Source organism: Canis lupus, chromosome 30 (assembly GCF_048164855.1).
Source record: "Canis lupus baileyi chromosome 30, mCanLup2.hap1, whole genome shotgun sequence".
In the NCBI taxonomy this organism is placed as follows: domain Eukaryota; kingdom Metazoa; phylum Chordata; class Mammalia; order Carnivora; family Canidae; genus Canis; species Canis lupus.
The window spans coordinates 33,547,552-33,572,800 of record NC_132867.1 but is presented as its reverse complement, the minus strand read 5'-3'; the positions used below and the strand labels follow the sequence as shown (position 1 = coordinate 33,572,800).

The window sequence follows — 25,249 nt, the reverse complement described above, 5'->3', positions numbered from 1 at the left end:
TCCCCATAATTAAGAGGAGAAAATAAAATGCACCCATGATTCCAGTCTGCTGAGAACAAACAAGAAAGAATTGGTAAACTGGGATTGCTTTCTAGAAGAAGCCAGGCCTGTTAACCTGATCTTCAATAGTTTTTCTAGGGCAAGGGAGAGAAAAAGAGGTCCTCCTGGAACAAGACCTCCAGGTTGCTCTGGTTGGCATATACAATGATTAAAATTCAGAAGAAAGAAGTCATCCCATAGGAAGTGAAGAGAGAGCACTGAAGAGAGAGCATTGTTGGAACATCAAGTTCTATTGAGCAAGCACTATTATACAGCATTTTCTAAAGACCAGGCCCTGACTTAAGTGCCTACCGATAGGAACTCACATCACTGTTGTCACCTATACAGTGAGGACAATTAGTCCCTTCCTTTACATAGAGAGGACTAGGGCACAGAGTTACCATGAAACTCATCCAAGTTCTCACAGCTGGGAAGTGGCATGATTGGACTCCCCCCTTCATTTGGTTTGGGGTCCTGAGTGCTTAACCGCTAAACTATGCATACTTAAGAGATAGTCTTCTAGAGAGGGTGTGACCTGGACCACTCATGTCCTTTGGAATAAATTAAAATTGAGTAATCTTGGCCTCTGATTACAAATGTCAAGAGAAATAGAATGGTGAATTGATGACAAAAGAGCTCCTCACTGTTTCAAAACTATTTGAAGTGCTTGGGTTGCACTTCTGAATCATGATTTTGAACAACTCATTTATTTCCTCTTTCATATTGGGTTTATCAGTATGTCTTTGATGAAGACTCTTGATATCTAGAAGAAAGGTAATCAAAAAGACCAGGTAAGGATAATTTCAAGGACCTGGAGATCATTGAAGATTTAGTCAAAAGTTTCAGGAATGCAAAAGCATCTTCAATTTCAATTTCACTTTTCTATTATGACTTTCGAATTCTCTTTGGGACAATACTTCTTCTGTACAAATACCATTTCTTCCATAATTTCTGGTAGCAGGGTTATTAAAGCCAGCCACTGGGCTTATTGTTTAGTGCAGAGAAGTCATTATGCATTTGTAAGTCCTGGGATGTGTCTGTGGAGAATGCTGAAGAACAGAGAGCAAGACGTCCCCACATTCCCATCACAGACATAAATGGACACAGTCTATGTTTGCTTCCTGAAGCCATGGGGCTACCAGAATGATGTGGTGATGGCCAAGACTTTTAGGGTGTCCGTCAGGATCTCATGCAACAGGGCACATCCCAAGTTCTAACCATTATGTATTCAGTTCATATACATAGGGAAGTACTTACCAAAATGTGATTCAAGGTTTTCTGTTTGTAAATGTATTCTCCCAGAGACTCAAACTCTTTGAGAAATAATCTCATGTCTCTCTTTTCTCTTTTTTCACAGCACCTGGCAAAGGTGTGGGCATTAAACAAATGTTGGATAGATGGATGCATGCATGCATGCATGCATGCGTACCTAGATGTTCAGATGAATGGATGGATGCATGGGTGGATGGATGTTTGGATAGATGGATGTATAGATGTTTGGATGAATGGATAGATATTTGGATAGATGGATGCATGGATGTTTGGGTGCATGGATGGATGGATGGATATTTGGATGCATGCATGCATGCATATTGAAGGATGGATGAGTGTTTGGGGGGGTGGATGCATAGGTGTTTGGATGGTTGCATGGATGTTTGGATGGATGGATGGTTGGATGAATGGATGGATGCATGGATGGATGGATTAATGGGTAGATGAATGCATGGATAGATGTATGTTTGGATAAGTGGGTGGATGCATGGATGATGGATGCATGCATGGATGAATTGATGGGTAGATGAATGCATGGATGGATGGATATTTGGATAGGCAGGTAGATAGATAGATGGATAAATCCATCAGCTTCATGCTTACTGCTGAGTTGTAGAAGCCACAATGGTATGAACAGAAGAGGCCTCAGTAGTCTCTCCAGCCACACAACCACAGCAGGGAGCAAGAAATTAGGACCTCTATTCAGAGTTGGTTCACCTCTAAACTCCTATGATTAACTAAGGATAGGAAAGAGTATGTGGGGATATTAGGGTAAAGAGAAGCAGGCAGCATGGGGCTGGTTCCACTTCTGTCCAAAAGGTGTTGGGTTGGAAAGTCTAGTGGATGTCCATTGTGGGAAGCTGAACAGGTATGCAAGGAGAAGCATGTAAGAAAGTGCTTTATTTTTTAAAAAAATATTTATTTATTTTAGAGAGAGAGTCAGGGGGGAGGGGCAGAAGGAGAGGAAGAGAGAATCTTAAGCAGACTCCACGCTGAGCATGGAGCCCACCTTGGGCAGGGCTTGATCCCATGACCCTGAAAATCACAACCTGAGATTGTGACCTGAGCCAAAACCCAGAGTTGGAAGCTTAACAGACCACACCACTCAGATGCCCCAACTAGTTTGTGCTTTAAATTGAATACCTATGCAGAGAAATAAATGTTTATGACCAAGAGAGGTTTTTTTTAAAGATTTTATTTATTTGTCATGAGACATACACAGAGAGAGAGAGAGAGAGAGAGAGAGGAACAGACACAGGCAGAGGGAGAAGCAGGCTCCATGCAGGGAACCTGACGTGGGACTCGATCCTGGGTCTCCAGGATCAGGCCCTAGGCTGAAGACGGCGCTAAACCACTGACCCACCTGGGCTGCCCCAAGAGAGTTTCTAATCACAGGATGCATAATGAGATCCACCCCATTTCCCATTGGGTTACCTCTAAGACATCAAGCAAAAAGCAACAGGAAGAATGCCCTCTATTCTTCCGTTGCCAATTCAAAAAGACCTTTTCTATGGGAAAGCTGAACCATATTTATCCTGTCCAAAAAAGAGAACTAGTGGAAAACCAGAAGAGGTTCAGTAAATAAAATGCAGCAGATTTGTCATTAGGGTCTCTGTTTTGCCTTTCTCAGCAAAGTCCCAAGAAGCCGAGAAGGCACACAGACTGTCCCATGGGTGTCTAGCCCAGGGCACCTGGTGTGCTTTCTGCATACCTCTCAATTTAGGAGAAAATGTTCTTCATTGAAGTGTTGGCCAGGTGATGTTGCATGTATGTTCCATTTCATTGCATATATGTCCCTGATCCATTCAAAGACCATCAGCATCTGCTGAACAACTGTCATATCCTGTGCTCCTGACCATACTGACCATTCCCCCAAAGCCCGTCTGCACCTAAATGCCCCTCAGCCAGGTCTGGGTCCAGGTCACGTGGATGCACTCAGCTTTGCCCACAGGAACATTTCCAGTTAGAAGGGATCCTATCAAGATTGAGCTTCATTTTTTGTTCCATTCTGGAACATTCCTTAATGGATCATCTGTCCAGATAAATGCCTTCTTATATTTGTAATTTCTTTCTTTTCCTTAAGGTGTGTTCCCATGCTTCCTTCCCCATGGATCTGCTTGTTCAGTCCTTTTTCATTTATTTAGTCCATACATTGGGAACTTCTTCCCATACTAGCCTTTCTTGTTATTTTTCTCATTTTCTTCACCATGCTTTTCACTTTCAGATATCTTAAATCAGTGGTTCTTAACTAGAGGGAGAAGGTGAGAGACAAGGGGTAATGTTGTCCCTGGGGCACATTCAGCAATGTCTAGAGACATTTTTAGTTGCCACAATGGGGGTAGTGGTGGTGGTGGTAGGGAACAAGAGAAGTGCACCTGCATCTAGCCGGTTGAGGCAAAAGGCGCTACCACATACCTTACAATGCACAGGACAGTCGCCCACAGCAGAGAATGATCAGGCCCTAGTAAATAATGACAAGCTTGAGAAATCAAACTTTGTATTATCACCAGGGTTATGGTTGCAGAGATATGTTTCTGCCCTTTATTCCCTCTCAGTGTTCTACTTTCTGGAAAGTGGGACCCCTCCCCTGAAATTGGGGAGGCAATTGTGCATGTCTTCAGAGGGCAAGAACCTGTCAAAAGGTAAATGGAAAGCCTGCAAAGTCTTAGGAATTATGATCACAGAGGTCATTTGGGGATCCCAGGGACATTCACAGTCCAGTATCTACTGTAAGCACCTTAATAGAAAAGAGGATCCTAATCTCTTTGCTATGTGGAGCAGGAAGCTATCACCTTAAACAGATGGTCTGAAGACTATCGTAAGGACTTTGAGTATCAGAGGAAAAGAAGAAGACAGATAAAAGACAAGAAAACCCAGCATAAAGAGGCAAGGCCAGAGACAGCATGTAGAGACACCAGATCACAGGCTGGAGAAAGAAGATAAGGAGAAGGCAGGAGTCCTAGGAACAGAGTTAGGGGGGACCACCACATTGGTCAGGAGAGTGACCAGAAGGTCAAAGGGATGTGCCTAAATGCAAGAAGGAAGGGATTCCTAGTGAGGCCAAAAGATTCCCTTAAGAGAGAAGTTAAGGATTGGAGGGCAATGGCGGGCATGTGATCGAGAGGCAGTGAAGGTGCATGAAGCAAGGAATAGCCTGGAACACCAGAAAACATTCCTCCAGGAAGTATACTTGAACTAAGCAGCAGGGCATTATGGGTCACTAGTACCTACTGTGTGCCAGGCTGTCAGGTGGTCTCCATACATTATCCTATCTGCCACCCAATGCCTTATAAACTGATATTATGCTGAGTTTGAAAGCAAAAACAGGGAGGCTCAGAGATAACAAAAATAAGAATATTAGAATCTAGAAAGGCTAGGAAAGGACAGCCCGGGTGGCTCAGCAGTTTAGCACCTCCTTCAGCCCAGGGCCTGATCCTGGAGACTCGGGATTGAGTCCCACATCGGGCTCCCTGCATGGAGCCTGCTTCTCCCTCTGCCTGTGTCTCTGCCTCTCTCTCTCTCTCTCTTTCATTCTCTCTCTCTCTGTCATAAATAAATAAATAAAATCTTAAAAAAAAAAACATATAGAAAGGCTAGGAAAGTAAACCAAGGTTGCACGAGTGGTAATGCTAGCTATGTCAGGAGTAAAGCTGAGGTGTATTTATTGCTTTCTACTAAATTATTAATGTACTACAATACTTTTATTCTGTTTGGTTAAATGTAACACATGAAATTTCCTCTAACTCAAGTTTGCTGTTGAGTTGACCAACAGCTGCAAAAAAAGGAAGGAGAGAGGTCAACTGGAGCAGGGGAGACAGTGAGGAGAGGCCACTCAAGGGTGTGAAAAACAAAATCCATCCTTTGGTTCATAGACTTGATAATCTGGGTTTCAAGTAGAATGGAAACTCTATTTAACAAAAAGAAATTCTTTCCCCACTTAATACTGCAAGCAGATGGGCTGGGGTCCACACTCCCTTTTCTTCACTCCCTCTGTGTCTTTCATGACTATATAACCAGGTTCTCAACCCTATCATCACCACTCCCATTTCCCTTCCCAGCCTCTTCTGATCCCAGAGCCACAGTGTGCCTGGTTAATCACACTCTGTACAACACGTTCGCAGTGACCCATTGGCAGATGTACTGAATGGTTGATACGTATTTAGAAGATGGCCTGAAATACAAAGATTATGTGGCATGGAATAGCCCTCAAGGAGCTTACTGCCCAAGCAGGAGAAATAGTCCGTGAATAGCGTGGTACTGGAATAGCACAGCACAGATGTAAGAAGCATCACAAGCAGGGAGGATGACTGGTTGTTAAGTAAGAAACAGTGATCTGAAGAGGGCCCAGAGGAGCAGAGGTCATTTTATCCAGGGTTGGGGAAGATGAAAGAAATGACATGAATGAGGTGGCCGGTCGAGTTTGTTCAAGAGATGCTCATGGGCAATGAAGAGCCCACTCCGGTTCACTAGTCAGCAGCAAAACTGAAGCCAGATCTTTGAATGCTGCAGCAGCAGGTTGGACTTGAACTTGCAGCCAGAGGGGTCCTAAAATTTGGCAGTACAGATGAATCCCTTGCAGGGCCTGTTAAAATGCAGATTCCTGGGACCGCCTGACAGACCATGAGAGGCCCAAGAATCTGCATTTTAACAACCCCGTAACTTTGGCAGGACTTTGAGAAACACTTGGTAACAGGAAGCCTTTGACTGCTTTTGATGAAGTCAAAATAGAATCTTCATGCAATTACAAGGTTTGGCAAAATGTAGCAGAGTGTATTTCTACATCCCACAGCCAGCACCACCTCTGGAGGGACTTATTCATTCTATCTAGATGGCGAGTCTTCTTGTGATTTTTCTCACAAGCAATGGGTTTTTCTAGTCTGGTCTCTCAGATCCAAGATCATACTTTCGGCTTATTACATGTGAACTCAAAAACATATATTTTAAAATGTGTGCAATAGGATTCTAAAGTTAATGTGAGATTAAGTTGGGTCTAGAATACTTAAATATGGTCTCCAAATTCCATACGACAGCCTCAAACTATACAGCTTCTGGAAATGTTGTGAACACGTGGGAATTCCAACTGTGAGACGCACATGTTTGCATGAATAGGAAGACCCTGACTGACTGGGGGGTTTTGCGTGTGAATTTTTATTTATCTGTCACATCCTACCCTTCCCCACTGTCTGTGGGCTCAGAATCAAACCTAGACTCTCCTGAATTCCTGAAGGCGTTCCCAATTGAGATGTTAAAATCCTCTTAACTCTTTCAAATTTTCCTTCCTTCTAGAGCAGCAATTAATTTCCTTTTCCACCAGCAAGGTGGTTGATGTTAAACCAGGAATGCATTCAGCTTGCTGGGCATCCATTAGGATTCACTGTAAGATGGTACCCCCTGCTAGGGGCTCGTACCCTATGCAGAGGAATTTATGGAGAATCTTATGGACAGAAATCTTCCAAAGCCTTGCTATGATTCCAAATGTGGGTTTTGGACCAGCAGCATCACCATGACCTGGGAACTTGGTAGGAGTGCAGAATTTCAGGCCCCAGCTCAGACCTGCAGCATCCGTCTGCATTTTCATAAAAGCCTGCCCCCACCTCCCCCATCAGGGGCGGGGGTGGTATCTGTGTGCACAGTAAAGTTTGAGGAGCATTGAACTAAATCTCCAACCTGGCCCCCAGGATTCGGCCTCTCTGTCTCCGGATTCTTACAAAGACGTAGCCCTGTAATCAGTTACAGGGTGGAGGGTGGGGGACCAGGTTTCGCTCCCTCCTGCCTCGTCACCCCATCTTGACTTTCCCAGCGGCTGCACCTGCAAGGTTGTCGCTTCTCTGGGAAGCCTCCTGAAACAGACACCCCCCACCACCACCACCCCTCCCGCCCCCCACCCCCCCACCGCCGCTGCCGCCGAGCCTCTAGGGTGGGGCTGCACTACCTCTTTTCTCTCTATGAGCCTGGGATGCTGACAGCCTCAGATGGAGGCATCCTGTTTGTCGAAAAATAAACCGGCAGTTAAAGCAGGGTTGCGAGAGCGAGAAAACCACAGGCCTGCGCGCCGCTGATAACGCGGGCAGGCAGCTTTTGCAGAAGTTCCGTCTCTGCAGCGCGCAGCGCACCAGGACCCGCGCCACCGCCTCCCTTCCTGTGTCGCCCGCTCGCGTCCCCGCCGTTTCTGGCTGTTGCTTTCTACGCTGCTCTTTCAGTTACTTCACCCATTGCTTTTTCTCAAGGATCTCCTCGCTGCTGCTCGGTGCGAAGGGATGGGCCGACGACGCCCCGGGGCGGAGACCCGCAGATCCCGGGGCGGGTGCTGGACTGAAATTTATGAGCTGTCAGGAAAATAGCAGAGTGGAGGAGGAGATGAAGTTGCTTTCTCTTTTGTATAGTGATGGCTTTAAAAAAAGAAAAAAAAGAAAGAAAGAAAGAAAGAAAGAAAGAAAGAAAGAAAGAAAGAAAGAAAAGAAAAGAGAAAAGAAAAGAGATAGAAGAGCAAAAAGCAATCCAGATGAGACCAGCAATACCAAACGTGTAAAAGGAACCCCAAAGTCCAATATCCAGATTGTTTTCTTTCTTGGAGTAAATTGACCTGGCCTGATTCCATGCGGTGAATAACTAATTACCAATCTTCCCCTTTTGGGGGATATTAAAAGCTCTTTCCCCATTTGCCTGTTATCAGATAAGCAAAGCAGATGAGAAGTCAGTGGGTAACCACAGGTACAACCACAATATTCGCTGGAAACCAAACGACTTGACCCTCCAAGGCAAAGGGTGTAATTGAGAATTAACCTGAAAATAGTTTCACACAAGCTATAAAACTCTGTGTTCTCAAATAAGTAACACAAACTTCTCTGTGTATAAAAGAACACCCCCTACACACACACACACACACACACACACACACACACACAAATCTTTCCAATCACGGAAAGTGGCTCCTATTGGGGTTGATTCAGAGCATAGCAGGACCAGGCCACGGTGCATCAGACAGGTCCTGATCATTGCTGGGGCCTCTCTAGCTAGCCATACTAAGGTTCTCTTCCTGATGTGTCAAACTTGTTTCTGTTCTTCTTTATCCAAAAACACAGGGAATAAAACAGACCATATGCATCTCTTAATTTTCCTGTGTTCATAATGAATAACTACCTGGGGGAATAAAAATTGGACTTATTTTTTAAGGATATCCAGAGAGTCTATCGCTCCCATTTCCTCCCTTAGAAGCTTCTTCAAATTTGTCAGTTCTCCTGTCAAGCAGTTCTTCAGGGCAAATCACTCCTCACGCTCTGCTTGTGAGCCTATCTTCCCATTTCTTCAACCATTTATTCTTTATCTCATGCATGCCTCCTGCCATGTTCTCCTAATTAAAGCTGCTTTGCTGGAGCCAAGTAAATAAAAGGCCCCATACATTTGGGCTAATCCAGGTATAGACTCTAAACATAAATAACTCAATTTTATGATGAAATAAAGGAGTAAAAACTCAAGTCAAAGGATGATTCATTCTTAGGGGAGGAGAGAATGAGCCAAGACTAGCATGAGCCAGGTATGAGTGGTGAAGCTGACGGTCTATTGGGACCTTAGGCTTCCTTGTAAGACTGATGTAGAGCATGAGAAGAGCTGTGGAGGGATAAGCTGCTCAGCCCCTGGAGGGCCAGGCCCTGGAGAGCTTTGAATACATTCAAGAAAGAACTTTCTGTAGTGGACAGTTGCTTAAATTGATGCATGATTATTTTCATAACCTTGCAGAACTCATTGAAGTGTCCTCTATGAACTTCTTTCTCATTTAAATACGATCATAAACAAATGAATAAAAAGACTGTGAATAGAAAATAACAAATCTGATTTGCACTATATATTCCAGAATTTGCACACCTCTAATTGTAATGTCCTTCAAAGTAGTTCTCCCGGCAAATCTGCCAGCATTTCAACAGCTCCATAATTACTTTAAGCATTTTTGGAGTTGTTCTTTTGGAATGACTTTAGGGGTCAGTTTATGGGCTAAACAAGTAAAACAGCCCCCTGACTTGGAGACAGCACTTTGTTTTTGACCAAGATAAGCCTTACCAGGCTTCATTATCCTTATTTATCACTAGTCTTGGTCTTTAATGGCTCTAGTTGTTTCTAAAAATCAAATCTATTGCTAATGTTCCAGACATTGTGACTATTTCAGAGACTATGTTCCATCCCATAGTGCTCTATTGGAAAAGGAATTGCAACTGGATGCTGAGAATTTCAGCACTACTAGAAAATAATGCAAAGTTGCAAATACACCCAGGCTTAAAGATGCAACATTATCAACCTACAACATCTTACACAGGGTTTAAAAAGTCAACTTCAAGTTATAGCAACACCTGGTTAAAAAGAAAAAACAAAAAAACAAAAACAAAAACAAAAACCCAACCAGCCTGATGTCATGATGTAGCATCTTTACCTTTAGGTCAGGTGCACTGTGCTGGAACCTAACTAGATAACTGATTCTCACCTTTGAAAAGTTAAAAGAAAAAAGATGCAGAAAGTGATTTAAAATTCTGCAAAGTCAAAAAAAAAAATCTGCAAAGTCTTTTGGGAAATGCTAAGAAATCTACTTTTACCTCAGACATGCTCTAATTGTTAATAGCAGGCAGATAAATACATTGTGTTATATCCGGATATTGGTTTGACTGCTGTAATAGATTTCCAAATTACTGGGGCTTAAACAAGATAGAAGTGTGCTCCTTTCTCTTATAGAGTATGAGTAGGTTGGTGTGGCATTGTCATAAATACAAGGAACCAAGCATCTTCCACCCTGATGGTCTACCCTCTGCAATGCCTGGTTCTTACCTCATGGCTCAAAATGGCTGCTCCAGACCCCAATACCATGTTCACCTTCCAGCCAGCCAGAAAGGACAATTCAAAATGGGAAGATCTAAAAAAAAAAAAAAAAAAACAAAAAACAAAATGGGAAGATCTACTCTTTCCCTTTAATGGCAGGCTCTGAAATTTGCTCATAGCACTCGTGCTGGAAGGCCATTGACCAGAACCTAAAGAGATAGAATGCCTAGGTGTAAAGGAAGCTGGGAAATGTAGTCTTTTGCTGTGCAGCCATGTACCAAACTAAAAATATATATTGATATTTTTATGTCTCTTTATATTTAATTTATATTTAATATATTTAATTTATATTTAAATTATATTTAAACTAAAGTGTATATAATATACAATATATGCATGTAATATAAATATATTTGATATAATGTATTTAATACAGTCTATAATAAAGCATTTGATCTAGTATATAATTATATTAATATATCACATATATCAATTAATATTTTATATTAATATATCTCATTGAGGGATCCCTGGGTGGCTCAGTGATTTAGCACCTGCCTTTGGCCCAGGGCGCGATCCTGGAATCCCGCGTCAGGCTCCCAACATGGAGCCTGCTTCTCCCTCTGCCTACATCTCTGCCTCTCTCTTTCTCTCTGTGTCTATCATGAATAAATAAATAAAATCTTTAAAAAATATAGGGGATCCCTGGATGGCTCAGTGGTTAAGCATCTGCCTTTGGCCCAGGGTGTAGTCCTGGAGTCCCAGGATTGAGTCTCACATCAGGCTCCCTGAATGGATCTTGCTTCTCTCTCTGCCTATGTCTCTGCCTCTCTCTCTGTGTGTCTTTCATGAATAAATAAAATCTTTAAAAAAATATTTAAAAAATATATCTCATATATTAATATTTTATATTAATATATAAATATATTAAAATATTAGTTCATGTATTAATTTTATTAATATTGATTATAATGTGATAGAAATAGATTGATACATGAATTATAAATATATTAACATATTATAATTATAGTAATGCTAATTATTAATATAATATATAGTAATATGATGTATCACCTAATGTAGAAATAGGTGATTGATTTATTAATCATATATAATATATATTTAATAAAATATTAATTTTATATATGTTATCTCTGTACAAAAGAAGCAGTGGACACCCGGGACCCTCTGGCTCCCACAGACACTCATCTGGTTCCCTCCCCATCCATCCATACTTAGGCATATGCATTCCTCAGCAGTCCCCTCTCGACCAAGCAGTGCTGACCTGGCTTCTGAGCACCATCTTTTCCTCGTACTCAGGCTCCCGTCCCATCTGTATCCAGATGCATTTGCACATGGGGAATGGCCAGGAGGGAAAGCAGGGCTACTGTCTGGGACACAGAGTGAAGGGAGGCCCTGCTCTGGCCCCAGACCCCTCAGGTCAACTGGAAACATGGGAGCCCCGTGGCCTCTCTGTGGGAAGAGGAGCTGGTCACTTGCAGCCCAGTCTGCTTGCCGAGCAGCCACTGCTCACCAGCCTGATCTGCCCTGAGAGGGAGAGAGATTTACAGAAGAAAGGGGACCTTTTTGGGGTGAAGGCCTGCCTCCTCTTCCTGCAGCAAGGACACATGAGTTTCAAGCATTTCTCGTTTGTGTCATCTCAAAAAAGCTGATGGTTAACTTTCAGGACTTTTGTAAGCTGGTCATTCTACACAACCATCATTCAAAATGAGATGATATAAACTTAGAGCTCAACAGATGATTTTACAACGAAAGTAATAAATACTGGAAACCCATCACTGCCTAATTATTCTACTGTGGTTGACAATGATCCATGTGCTTGGGGTTATTTACGCCTATTGTCTCTACTGATGGAAACAGCGTATCACAGACAGCTGCTATGGTTGGAACTGTATGGGTTTCCAGCCATTGCTGGAATCTGCAAATGTGATCTTGAGGCCTTTTATGCAGGAGAGCTGGCTTCTAGACTTCCTCAAGCCCCCCCACCCTCCCCTGGGTTAAGGCTAGGACTAAGAGCCAACTGCTGCCCTCTGACATCAATTACATTTCAGGCCATGCTAGGTGGGCCCAGTTGGAAAACCAGCAGGTTCCATCCAAAGCAACACCAAGAAGGAGCCCCTCCTGCACCCCGACTCTATCCCTTGTCACCCCCTCTTGACTGTACAGACCCTTCAACTCTGTTTATCCTGTTCAAAGGCAAGCCACATCTCTTTCCATAATGTCCCGAGTAAACCACAGAGCCAAGCACTCCCTCAAGGAAAGTTACTATCATCTACATTCCCTGTCAGCTACCCTTTAACCTGTGCCCAGTTTGGAGTAGACAACGATCCCCCTGGAAGTTGCTTATGATCCGGAGGTGGACAGTGTTACAGAATAATCACAAGTCTCTCTCTATGATATGTGCGTTGGGGGGCATTGTTGCCTGCCCCTGGAGCTCTTGCCAGCCTCCCACTTATGGGAAACTGAGAAAATGGCACTGAGCTGCTTCTTACCTCTGCCCTGTAGGAGGAGGAGGACCCGCAATGGGAGAGACTGGGAGGAACGTGTTTTCTTCTCCTCCTCTCTCCTTGGATGATGCTCCAAGCAGGGCCTGCCTTCCGGAGCTCCTGCTCCCACCTAAGCCCCGTCTCAGGGCTCAGCAGGGGTGAGGCAGTACAAGCCTCTGTGTTTGGCTACAGGGTGTCTAGGGTCCTTTACATGGTCCACACACAGGTGGAAAGTGGAGGAAACTCCACTTGTAATTTTCTGGCCTCAGAGTGTTCTCCAACCTGTCTTTACAAGCACAATGCCTTCTGCTTCCATTTGATTCTAGGGCATATTTCTTAGTTGCTTTGGAGGAGTGGAGAGGAGAGTACTCTTTGGGTCGGTGTATTTCTATGTTGCTTACGCACATAAACATACCTAATACCCACAGTGCCCTGTTTTGAGTTGCTATATTTAGAGTTTCTGTGATTGTTGCTTATTCCACAAGTAGCAAACAAAAATCTGACCAATAGAGAAAAAAAAAAAGCATCCAGCCCTGGAAAGTTAAGACCACCTCATGTATTTAGTTACTTAGTTCACAAACACTTATATGGCACTTGCTACATGCCCGAAATTATTCCGAGTACTTTGCAAAGAATAACTCATGTAATCCCCAAAACAATCCTTCCATGCTAGATACTATTACTAGCCTCACTTTACAGATGGGGAAACTGAGGCACAGATGGTGCCCCAAATCTCAAGTTCCAACTCAGACCATCTGGCTCCAGGTTCAAGTCCACTTTGCCTAAGCATAGCCCCAGACCAAAGGACCAAGTGCCCGGTGGGCTCAGCCATGCATGAGGTTTTCTCTTGAGCAAAGACTATGGCTGCAGGCATCCCAAACTCCCCTGCAGGGGCTTCCCGGGTGCCACCACCACAAACCTGGAGGGAAAGTGGATGGCCTCACCCTCCCTGGTAGACTGGTGGACTCGTTCCCCACACCCATCCAGATCTCGGGAAGCTTTCTGATGAGTCAGAGACCAAACAGATCCCCATTTTGTGGAGCGGAGTAGCAGGAGGAGGAATGAGTGGCCTCCATCAGCCTTTTCAAAGGCGGCCAACAGAGGCTTGAGTCAGAACCTTCTGTGAGCTTCGTGGAAACAAAGTGCTCTTTTAAAAGTGGTAGATAAATTGTATGTCCAAAAAAGAGTCACTCTTTTAAGGGCATGATTTAAGGCATCCACAGGCTCAATTAATTGGGTTACTTATTTTTTTTAAATCATGATTTCCACCCACACATCAGTCTAGCCCGTGGTCCCAGCTGCATTCTGAGACAGAGATGGATCGTGAGGTGAGAGGAAGAAGTTGGGTGCTGGTAGGTGACATTCGCATCTTCCTCTTCTCCATCCTCAAGAGGCAGTGAGACTAAGCAAGCCACCAAGGCCAAGGACCTGCCTATTCTCTGCAAGCCTTTTGGTTTTTAACTTTCCCCCTCCAGTTCTGGCCTCTGCAAAGAGCCCCACAGTCCATGCTTGCTTTGCCCTCTCTATAGAGCACTTCAGGAACATCCCTCAGAAATTAGGGCTCATTCAATCTTCAGATGCCACTTTCCCAATGAGGGCAAACCAAACCCAAACACCAACCCACTGTGTTTTCTACCCGGTGCCCTATCAACCCAAGATCCATCCCTGTGCTGTTAAACGCCAGACCTGGGATGACACATGCCCAAGAGATCCTTCTGTGTTTCCAAGCTCCTGGAGGGTACGTCTGGGAGGAAATGACAAAAACTCTTTATAGAGAAAGACAAATTTATGCCAGTTCTTTTTAAAAACCATGGGCCACTCTTAAGGTTTTAGAGAGTAATACTTTTTTCAGTTATTTGCTGTATGTATAGTATTGAATCATTTGAGGGGAGGGCCTTGACTTGCTTTAAAGTTTTCCATGTTTGAAAACTCTGCAAGTAGGAAATCCTTGTGTCCTGGACAAGTCCTGGTATGCCTGAGACTGTGCAAACAGCCCATCATCTGCTCACAGTTCCCTATTTTGTCATGAAAATGACATCTTCCTGGATAGCAGTCTTCTGCTAGAATTCTGGATGCATGTAGGAGGAAGCTGGTGCTGTTGGCCAGCAAATGAGCAAATGAGCTTCCCAGTGAGTCGTGTATGCAAAAAGCAGCATTGACTGTCCCTTTGTTCTGGTGATGCCCTTGGCTTCCACAGGTTTGGGTTTATGATTAACCAGGCAAGAGACTGGCAGGCAGTGGTCAAGCCTCCTGCCCTGGATGATTGCTGAGAATAGGATCTTACTCATTTTTCTAGGGTGTGGGGGTGTGTCATATGATTGCATATGACTTGCAAAGGCCCAGGGACTCAAGAAACTATATTGTATTTACTAACTGCAATCCCAGGACATTTTTCCCAACTGTGAATAACCTCAATATTTTCCCCAAATCTTTAAGGCTTTTGAAAACACACACTGAGTGCATCTGACTTCCTTAATGTCAGTGTTCTACATCGGTTTGCTGCTAGCTTGCTCTGTACATGACAATCTTTTTTTTTTTTTAATATATTTTTTGAAGATTTATTTAAGAGAGATAAAGCAGGGGAGAAGGGCAAAGGGAGAGGGAAAGAGAATCTCAAGCAAGCTCTGCCCTGAGCTCAATTTGGGGCTCTCACAACCCTGAGACCATGACCTGAGCTGAAATCAAGAGTCAGACGCTTCACCGACCACACCATCCATGCACCCCTGTGCATTGACAATCTTATACTGGGCCTCTGGTAGACACAAAAGAGGACTATGTAGCTTTTGCCCCCATTAGTTACAGGACCACTAGGAACCAAAGACATGCACATGGAATAGCTGAGTAGCATCCTAAAACTACATGGTAATACTGTGGCATTTCAGAAGACTGGCAGGTCACAGTGTAGCTGGAGGCATTACAGAGGCCTCAGGTAGAGTCAAGATTTAAGCAGTAAGAAGAGAGCAAAGGAAAGTCATCCCGGAAAGGGGAATAGCGTCTGTGAGGCAGGAGGTGCTGAGTGCGTGGTTGAGTTGATCACTTTGACCAAAGAGGAATATGGTGTTGGAAGGTAATGATGGACTGGTTGAGCCAGTCTAGGTTAGTCCAGGCCAGTCTAAGCCAGGTAGTAGGATTTCATCCCCAAGGCAGTGGAGACCCATGGAGATTTTGAGCTAGAGGTGTCCTGGTGAAATTATTCCTTGCTTCCCTTCAAATGCTAAAGCAAATCAAGCTGCAAAAATTGGCTAAGAGTCCTTGGAAAGCTGGCCCTGGGCTGAATCCTAGGGCCCCCAAATACTGAGATAAGCCTTTGTCCCTTAGTTACCCTTGGTCTCATGCAGATTCACTTTAGACAGTTGAGCAGGTTGGGCACTGTGTGAAAACACTGATTGAGGCTGAAATCCAATCTGGGCTCCACTTGCCAAATCAAGAGTCACAGCGTGGGGTAAGACCACCCAGAGGATGAGGTGCCTTCTCTAAAGAAAGGGATCATCCATTTACCACGCTATACACCCATGGACTTACATATGTCTAGAGTGCCTTTATCTGGCCCCCACATTGAGTAATAATGAGGACAGTATCAGATCACCCTAAAAATCAAATTACTCAACAGTCCTGCCAGGGAGAACTTCTTTCATGACATGTGTTAGTTTGCTAGGGCTGTCACAGCAAAGTGCTACAGGCTGGGAGACTCAAACAATGGAAACGTGTTCTCTCCCAGTTCTAGAAGCCAGGAGTCCAGAGTATAGTGTCACCAGGGCTGGTTCCTTCCCAGGGCTGTGAGGGAAGCATCTGTTCCAGATTTCTGTCCTTGGCTAACAGATGTCTGTCTTTTCCCTGCATCTGCACACCACCTTCCCTAGGAAATTATGTCATACCAGATTAGGACTCACCCTAATGACTTCATTTTAACTTGATTACCTCTGCAAAGACCCTATGGAGACCATATTCTGGGAACTGGGGGTTGACACACCAACGTATGAATTTAGGAAGGGACACAATGCGCTATGCTATCCATATGATTCATTTGACTGAACATAGCTGTTTCATATCTGAGCCTTGTGGGTCACCCCCAAACCCTGGTCTGGGCCTACAGCTTCCTTTAGAAGGGAAGCAGCATCCTAGGTGAGCAAAGATAGAGGGTCTGGGCCTCTCACCTGTTTAAGCTCTTAAGGACTGGGTCTGTATCTTAATCTTTACGTGAGTGTAAACTGGTTGCCAGCATGTAAATCCCGGGTCTTGGTGTGTCCATGCTGCCCCCAAAGTTACCAGCCCTCCCAGATCCAGTGGACAGTTTCACTGTGTGTGTGTGTGTGTGTGTGTGTGCGTGCGCATATGTGTGTCTTCCATTCTTTAGCCAAAAACTTTAATTCTCTGGAAGGATTGATGGTCATTGGTACCCAGTGTGAAGAGCTCAAAGATCCTTTCCTGAGAGCTGGTTGTGATTAAAGTAAATTGGAGAACACGGAATTCTGAGAAAGATTGAGAACACAGACCCCACTGTGCTTGTGTGGTCCCCCCAATATAGACCCAGAGTGAGTCACAGTCAGACATCAGGGACCCACTCATTCCCTGCCTCTTTCAAAGATGAGCACCTTCTGGGCCACAGGGGTGAAGTAACTTGCCCCAAACCACACCGGATGGCATGAATATTAGACATGGGCATCTTCATTCTCAATCCTGTCCTCTTGCACCTTTGTAGGCTGGCTTGTGCCTTCTTAGATTTTCTGGCCAGATCTTCTGCTTTGGACCCTGATGGAAGTAAGCCAGATCCCTCAGCAAGGGGTCACCTTCTGCAAATGGATGACTTCTAGGTCTTACTCCTCCTCATGCAGGCCCCTTTGCTCGCTCAGGGTTCAGGACTCCCCCACCGGCTAAAGGCTCCCCCACTGGCTCAATGATCTGTCCTTCATTCCTGTCCTCTGCCTCAGTACACCCAAGCTTTTGCATATTGAAGGCTCAGATTTCACTGAGGAATGAATGTCTTCACCCCGACCAAAGGTATTTCTCATCCTAAGCAACTGAGGAAAGTCTGGGTCCAGGGAAAGGGTGGCTGGTACCCTGTCTCTTCAGGCCTCCTACATCACAGCAAATCTAGCTTAGTTAGGGGGAGACCATCTCTGTTACTGCTTCCCACTGCTCTTCTCTTTCCATTTATATCTCGGTCCCCTCCCATCACCTGTCCTCCTGACCATCACTCAGCACTCCCTGAGCTTCACTGTGTCCCTCTCCATCTCAAGGCCACAGGGATACACACATACAGGGAAAATATGCACAGGCTTCAAGGCCCAGAGATTGGGATATGGCTGCTAACTTAGATCCCTTCTGTGGGATGCCATGAAGGAGAATGTGTGGGTGCCTGGGGCAAACACTGGGAGGTCCCCCAGGGCTCCTGTCTTGGCCCCTTTATGCCTGGACCCTCTTGGCCCCAGAAAATGGGTTCTGGGGTGACCACACTGGAAAGATTAGGACTGCTTTATTGAGATGGTCCATGTCCCCTTCGTAGAAAAACTTGCCCGTGTTACCTTAGTGAGGTCGATCTCCAAGCCCTGGGTGAGAAGAGTGCTTGCATCACAGCCCATTAACCTCAGGAGAACCCCATAGGGCAGGTGCTATTTCCATTTTAGAGATGGCAAAACTGAGGTTCAGAGAGGTGAATAGATCAGCCAAGGTTGAGACCTGTTTAATAACACAGCACAGAGTTAGGCCTTGGGCTTTCTGGCTCCAGTGCATGGGCTGTTTCACGCCACCCTGCACAGCCCGATAGCAATTACAGAAATCATCACGTGCATATTAGGTTAATTTTGTTGTAGGTTTTATTTGATTATGATAGTATACTTGGTGCATGGTGATTTGGGCTTCAAAACTGCTCACGTGGCCCCGGTCACCTGATCACAGCTCTGGAAACCTGCAAAGAGCCCCTCAGTGGGATGGAGACACAGCTGGATTTTTGGGCTCACTGGCTTCTGTTTGGTGACTTTGTCTGGCACAAGCCTTGGGTGTGGTTAACTATATTCCCATCACTCTCCATCTGCAGCTAGATATGGCCCTGTCTTCTACGGCCTCTCTACCTACTTCTACCACCTGAAGTGGTCAATCTGGAGCAAACGTTGCAGGATGGACGCAGCTCCTTATAAACAGCTTCTCTCCAGAAGAGCACCGATGAGTCAGTTGTTTGGAGCTTAAATAAAGTTTTCTATTAAAATAAGGTTATATGTGGGAATTAGGTTTATGAGGCAGCCCCCATCCTATGCCAACTGCAGAAGTAATTGAAGATCTGCGTCCTAAGGTAAAGGAGCCGTGCGCTAGAGGAGGAAGGAGTGGCAACCACTCCCTTTCTTGAACACAGGCAAATCGTAAAATGCATATAGTTTGGTTTTCTTCACTTCTTTCTTCTTCTGTGCTTCTCTTGCTGGCTGTGCTCCCTTCCCTAGGGCGTTCTGAGTTTCTGATCCCCACCCTAGCCACCCCAAGGAAGCCACATCCCAAAATGTCCTATTGCCTTCACCACATCCAGTCAAGAGGTTGCTCATAGCTTAAATCAATGGGCACATTGGAACGAGCAGCCTGTACACATGGGTATTTCTTCTTCAAAGTGGTCCCTTTGAAAATGTGCACATTCCTTCCAGGGAGGAAATCTTGATGGCAAAAGGAAGCACACCTTACTGTCATTCTGCGTTTCATCTCGGTTCTGCAGCTAGTTAGCTTTGGGGATCCAGCTAAGTCCCCTTACCTTCCTGGGATCATGCCTCATCTCTTCACTCATTTGCTTCACTAAAGCGAATTTTTCCCAAGAATGATCCCAGAACATTGGTTCTAGAGATGTTTATGGCAGACATATTTCTGCTGCTCATAAAGATCCCCTCTCCTGGAAGTGTCACAGAGCCCATTAGCACCCTAAAGGCTCTGAGAAGTTCTGCAGCAATGAAAACTTCCTACTTGTGTTTAACTCCATTCCTCAAACCTATTTAACAACAGACCCTCCATTGCTCTTTCTCAGTAATCCCTGTGACTACCTCATGACCCATCCACACTGGGATTTGCTGAACAGATACTATGGAAGGGTTTTGTGATCTGTTTTGTGATCTTCTCATTTGGAAATAAACCTCTAGTGAACATCCTCAGAGGTGGGGAAGAAAAGATTCTTTCAAAAGGTGATTGACTCTGAAAAGGCATCACAATTCATTTGAATCTGAAAATGGATAATAAAATGAGTTAAAATGAGAAACGTGGTTTACACTGTTGACATCATGTGTGACACCCAAGCAAGCTACCTCTTGAGGTTTGGATGGCAGTGATGAGGCTGGCGGCACCATGGAGGCTCCCCCAGGACTCCCACAAAGGGTTAGCCTCTCAGTGCCCATCTGTCCAAGTGCACACCAGCACATCAGTCAACCGGTTGCAGGATTCACCGCAGAAGGTAGCAGGAGAGATAGGGAGGCCATGACTCTGGCCTAATGTGGACAAGAGCTCAGAATGAAATAGAGAACTGGACCAAAGGTCACTCAGGAGGGACAAGTCAGGCTAAACATCCTTGACTAAGGTTTAGTTTCTGAGGTCTGTGTTCTTACCGCAGGTGGAAGGCAGAGTAGAGACGGATGTCGGAAGATTCAGACACTTGTCTGTTGTGCTTCCCGTGGCACAGACCAGAACTTGGGATGCTGTGTCTGTCTGTTACCTGCAGACCTTGGCCTTCCTGCATTCCACCTACCCATCCTTTCCACCCCCCTTGCTCCTGGTCACCTGCCTCTGGGAGGCTGCTCTTCGCCCCACTTTGGTTCTAGTCTAGGAGCTTGTCCCCTCTGCCCCAATCACCCTGTGGGTCACTTAGCTATGCTCTTGCCCCTCTAGCATCTCCCTCCATTCTATGAGTATCTGCACTTCTGGCCAGGGACCTCACTACCACCGTCCTTCACCACTTTCAACTTAGAAGCCTGAAGTGCGCTAGGAGAGTTGCCTAACTGGGCAGTCATGGATTGCAGGTTCTTTTTACTTGGCCTGGAGGCAGCCTGTCCATTCTGCACCACAGCTCTTCCAGATGCTCCTTGTCCTTCTTGGACACCTGCCCCCCTTGCTGGGGAGCCAGATCTGTCCTCCTCACCTGCAGACCTGCTTCCTCCACACCCAACTCACAGAGCCTCCTGCCTACCCCAAGCCCTCCCTCCCGCCTGCCTGTGAGAACTGTCCACCTGTCTGTCAGGCATTCCCCACCCACCCCCCAGCTCATAAATATGCTCAAGGGCCTCTCGTGCAAATAAATAAATAAATAAATAAAATATAAACAAACAAACAAACAAAAAAACCAGGGGCACCTGGGTGGCTCAGCAGTTGAGCATCTGCCTTTGGCTCAGGTCATGATCCCAGGGTCCTGGCATCAAGTCCATCATCGGGCTTCCCACAGGGAGCCTGCGTCTCCCTCTGCCTGTGTCTCTGCCTCTCTCTGTGTGTCTCTTGTGAATAAGTAAATGAAATCCTTAAGAACCAAAAAACAAAAAAACAAAAACCATGCCTAACTATCCTTCCTGGACTTCCCTCTAACAAAAGCAAGGATAATAGCACACACTTACATGGTGTTTGTCCCCAACACTTTGCATTTATTAACTCATTTAGTGCCCACAGCAACCTCACAGTTGTGTAGAATCATGTGATTCCCCACCTGAAAGGTGAGAAACCGAAAAGCAAAGGGGCTCAGGATCCTGGGGTCTCCTCTCTGAGAGAAGGCAGCGCTGGTGACCATCTCAGTCAGGTTGGCTTCAGAGTCCTGCTCTTACTTTAACTCCATGAGCTGTTTTCTCTCCTTCTTCCCCAAACATGTCAAGAGTTGGGTACAGCCTCTTCTTTCCTCAGCTGCCACAGGATGACTGTGTCTCCCAGACCCTGGGGGAAGCACTCAGCAAACCCAGGGTGGGTAGACCTTGCTCTGAGCAGAAGGTTTCCCTGTATAGTTGAGGACAGAGAGAGACACACACAAGCCATGGCAATGCAGCATCTCAAGGGCTGTGAGGGGCCCCGCAGCATACAGAAGAATTCGAGTTAGCTAACATACAGTGTATCATTAGTTTCAAAAGTAGAAATTAATGATTGATTCATAAGTTGCATATAGCACCCAGTGCTCATTCCATCACGTGCCCTCCTTAATGCCCATCACCCAATTATAATTATCACTTCCCCAAATGCTCAGCATCACTCAGCATCAAGGTATTGATTTTTAAATGTTTACTTTTTTCTTTCTTATTTCAAAAGCTTATTGGAGACATTTTTTTTAAATCAGGAAAGTATAAAGAAGTTTGCATCATTCATAATCTCTATCTCAGTCTCCTGTTAACATTTTGGTGTCTTTTTTTCATACTTCTAAAACATATTTGTAGTTGACATCATTTTTGGAGTATTGTCTTATAAACTGCCTTTTGTTTCTTAAAAAAATATTATGGGTATTTCCATGCCATTAAAAATTCTTCTAAAATGCTATTAGTTGTTGCATAGATTTTCATAACACCATCATTTATTTAGTAGTCTCAGATCTTTGGCAATTTAGATTGTTTCTGTTGTTTGCCTGTAATGATGAACGCTGCAGTGAACATCCCTAAACATAATCTTTGGGTGCATTTCTGATTGTTTCCTTAGAACACTTTTGTAGGAATGGAAATGTTGGTTCAGAGGCTTCAAATATTTTTAAGAGTTTTGATAGTGACACATTGTACTCCAGAACAGCCACCCCCAATTTACATTTCAACCCATCATGCATGAAGCTGGCTCTTTTTTCCCAATCTTTACCATCACTGGATACTAGCTTCACTTTGCTTATTCTTTTTGTGATTATAACCTATCTCCAATTTGAGGGCTGAAGGTCTTTAATAAATTCACGTCTAATAGCCTTCACCTCTCATTTTAGCTTTTCAGAGCTGTTCCTTTATTGTGGTCCCCATTCTTTACCGTTTGTAGATTTATGAAAAAAGTATAGAATGAACAAAACAGTTGACTTCCAATTAGAAACTATATTCATACACATATTTAAAGGTGCCAATGTATTAGTCTTACCTAGATAAGACTTTATAATGAGCAAGTGCCAACTCTCAAATGTGCTGCCTTAGCCTGGCTCTCTGCTCTGCAACAAAAGTGTGAAAATTCATCTCTACCTGTAGAGCTCCAAAGCAATCTCATTTTCTTACAACCCTCAGTGGCGTGAAGAAAGGTAGATGTTTCTAATGCAGATAAATGATGTAGACGTGTATATCAGCACACACTGGGATAATATGTTTGCAAACAAGCTATAGTATGGACATATCTATTGTGCAGTTGTGATAAAAACTATCATTCACGTCAGGGGTCAGCAATTGATAGCCCATGGACCAATTCTGGCCTACTACCAATTTTGTAAATGAAATTTAAATGGAACAGATGCCCATTTATTTATATGTACTGTCAATAACCTCTTTCTGTCTATAATAGAGTTGGGTAGTTTTGATGGAGCCTATCCACAAAACCTAAAATATTTATAGTCTGCTCTGTACAGAAAAGGCTCACTGACCCCTGATTTATATTTTACAGTAGAGTTTGTCAAGGGTTTTCACAGGAACTACCCCCTTTACCCTTACTGTCCTGTGAGGGAGAGCAAGCATTATTACTCATCTCCCTGTATAGGTGTGCAAGTGGATCTGCCCAAGGTCATGCTTAGTTTGCATGAGGCGGGGGCCAAAGCTTGGATTTAGGTCTTTAGATTTGAAATCTAGGGTTTTATAATTTTTAGATACCAAAAGGTACTTTATTTTCACCTTCTTTAATCTCTCGTTAATAGCAAGCGCCTGTCATTTCCTTCCCAAATTCTCCTTATGGGTTCTTTCCCTTTGATATCAAGTGCTGTGATGGTGGTAATGACATACACAAGTAGATTCCAGCCTATATCTTGTATGCATGTAACACGTGGATTACCAGCTCCTAATAATTTGAGTACTAGGTGTATTAAGAGAGAGTTGACACCCCTGAAAGTAGCTGCCATGTAAGTTCGCTTTCTTCAAAGCATCTTCAGAAATACCTGAGAGTTATCATGTGAAAATTGATTAATTTATTATGTCCCAAAATCACAGGTGTTGAAATCTGTTCTGAATCTCCCTAGACCTTATAATATCCTTTAAAGCTGAATTTTAAAAAATTAATTTCCCCTTGTAAGTTCATTAATGTTCCACTTGATTTTCTCTCAAAATTGCAAAAAGGAAAAATAATGTAGATATTTGAGCTTTTGGAATGCTTATATTATGATAAATAGGAGTGTACTGGAAATTTCATCATTAACACTAAAATATAACTCTTGGGGCAAAGCGCGGAGACCTATGGACACACATGCCGACCAGTTTTTTTAACCTCACTATTAAATTTGAACCTCCTGTTAGATATGGGGATTAAGCTAACGATCGTATTTACTTTAGTGAACTATTTTAAAAAACCCTAATTCAAAGTTTGTTTCTGACCAGCTACCTCCTTAATCCCATAGCACCTGCCAGAAGACATCCAATAACCCGCTCTTTAGGTCAGATGAAAACATACAAAAGAGAAAGCTTGACTGGAATGACTCATGTTACAAGCCAGCTGCTTTCCAGAATCCGTTAAGCTTTAGGGTCCAGATCTCCTTTTGTGGCTTTCTACAGACTTTATTTGAACAGAGAAATTACAACAACCTTGCCCACATAAAAGCTGAGGAAAGAAACTAGTTAGGGTAGAGAGGGTGCCCAAAATTTCACCATATTTTAAAACAAAATGGCAAGGATGTCAGCAAAAATTATTTTCTGTTTCGTGGTAATGAATGTTTCTCTGCTTCCATTCACTATTGAAATGATGACACTTGTACATGATAGATTTCCATCTGATAAGCAGCAGAGAATTTTTCTCCAGACAATGACTATCAAGGTCACTGAAAGTTCATCTAACATCTTTGGCTAGTGCAGCTATATCACCTATATTCCTCTGTTTTCTTTGACCAATCCCAACTTGTAATGGGTTCTTCTTTTCTACTTCAACCCATCGAGATATGTATTAATCTCAGTATGTGAACATAGTCTTTGCCCATAAGAAGTAAAGTCTAGTCCAGACATTGATTCTTATCACAAGCGACAATTCATGAGTCAGTAGTGGCTGTCTCAGTGACTCAGAGCTGGGGAGGTAGAGAAGAATTCTCAGAAGAAAAGTTGTCAGGGATGGGGGAGGGTCTGAGAAGGTGAAGTCACCCATTCCTTCACCCATTGATTCATTTAACAATTTCATTGAACATCATTCTCTACGAAGAAGTATTCCAGAAGCTGGGAAGAGAGAGAAATTCAGATACCACCAAATAAAGACCTTCTCATAAACAAAAGCTGTGCCTTTATTGACATGTATAGCAGGAATGTTCTAAGTGCATGAGTTGTTGGTGCTTTGGGACTCTGCTTATTGCAAACATTATGATGGAAATGATAATGAAAAGGAAATTAATTAATAGATTAAATTTCCAGGACGTGTTATCATTACCCCCAAATCCACAGTATTGGGTATTTTTTTAAAGGTTGCTGAGTAGTTTATGGAATAATAATGCCTTGCTAGTCTGGTCTAACTGGGGGAAGAAAACTTGAAGTCAAAACATGCATTTCAGAGATGAAACAGAA

The 25,249-nt window shown here is 43.9% G+C and overlaps 1 protein-coding gene across 6 annotated transcripts in view; it reads left to right on the top strand.

Moving 5' to 3' along the window:
- RUNX1 (RUNX family transcription factor 1) overlaps positions 1-25,249 on the top strand; it is a 254,069-nt gene that overhangs the window by 16,302 nt on the left and 212,518 nt on the right. The window lies entirely within an intron of this gene.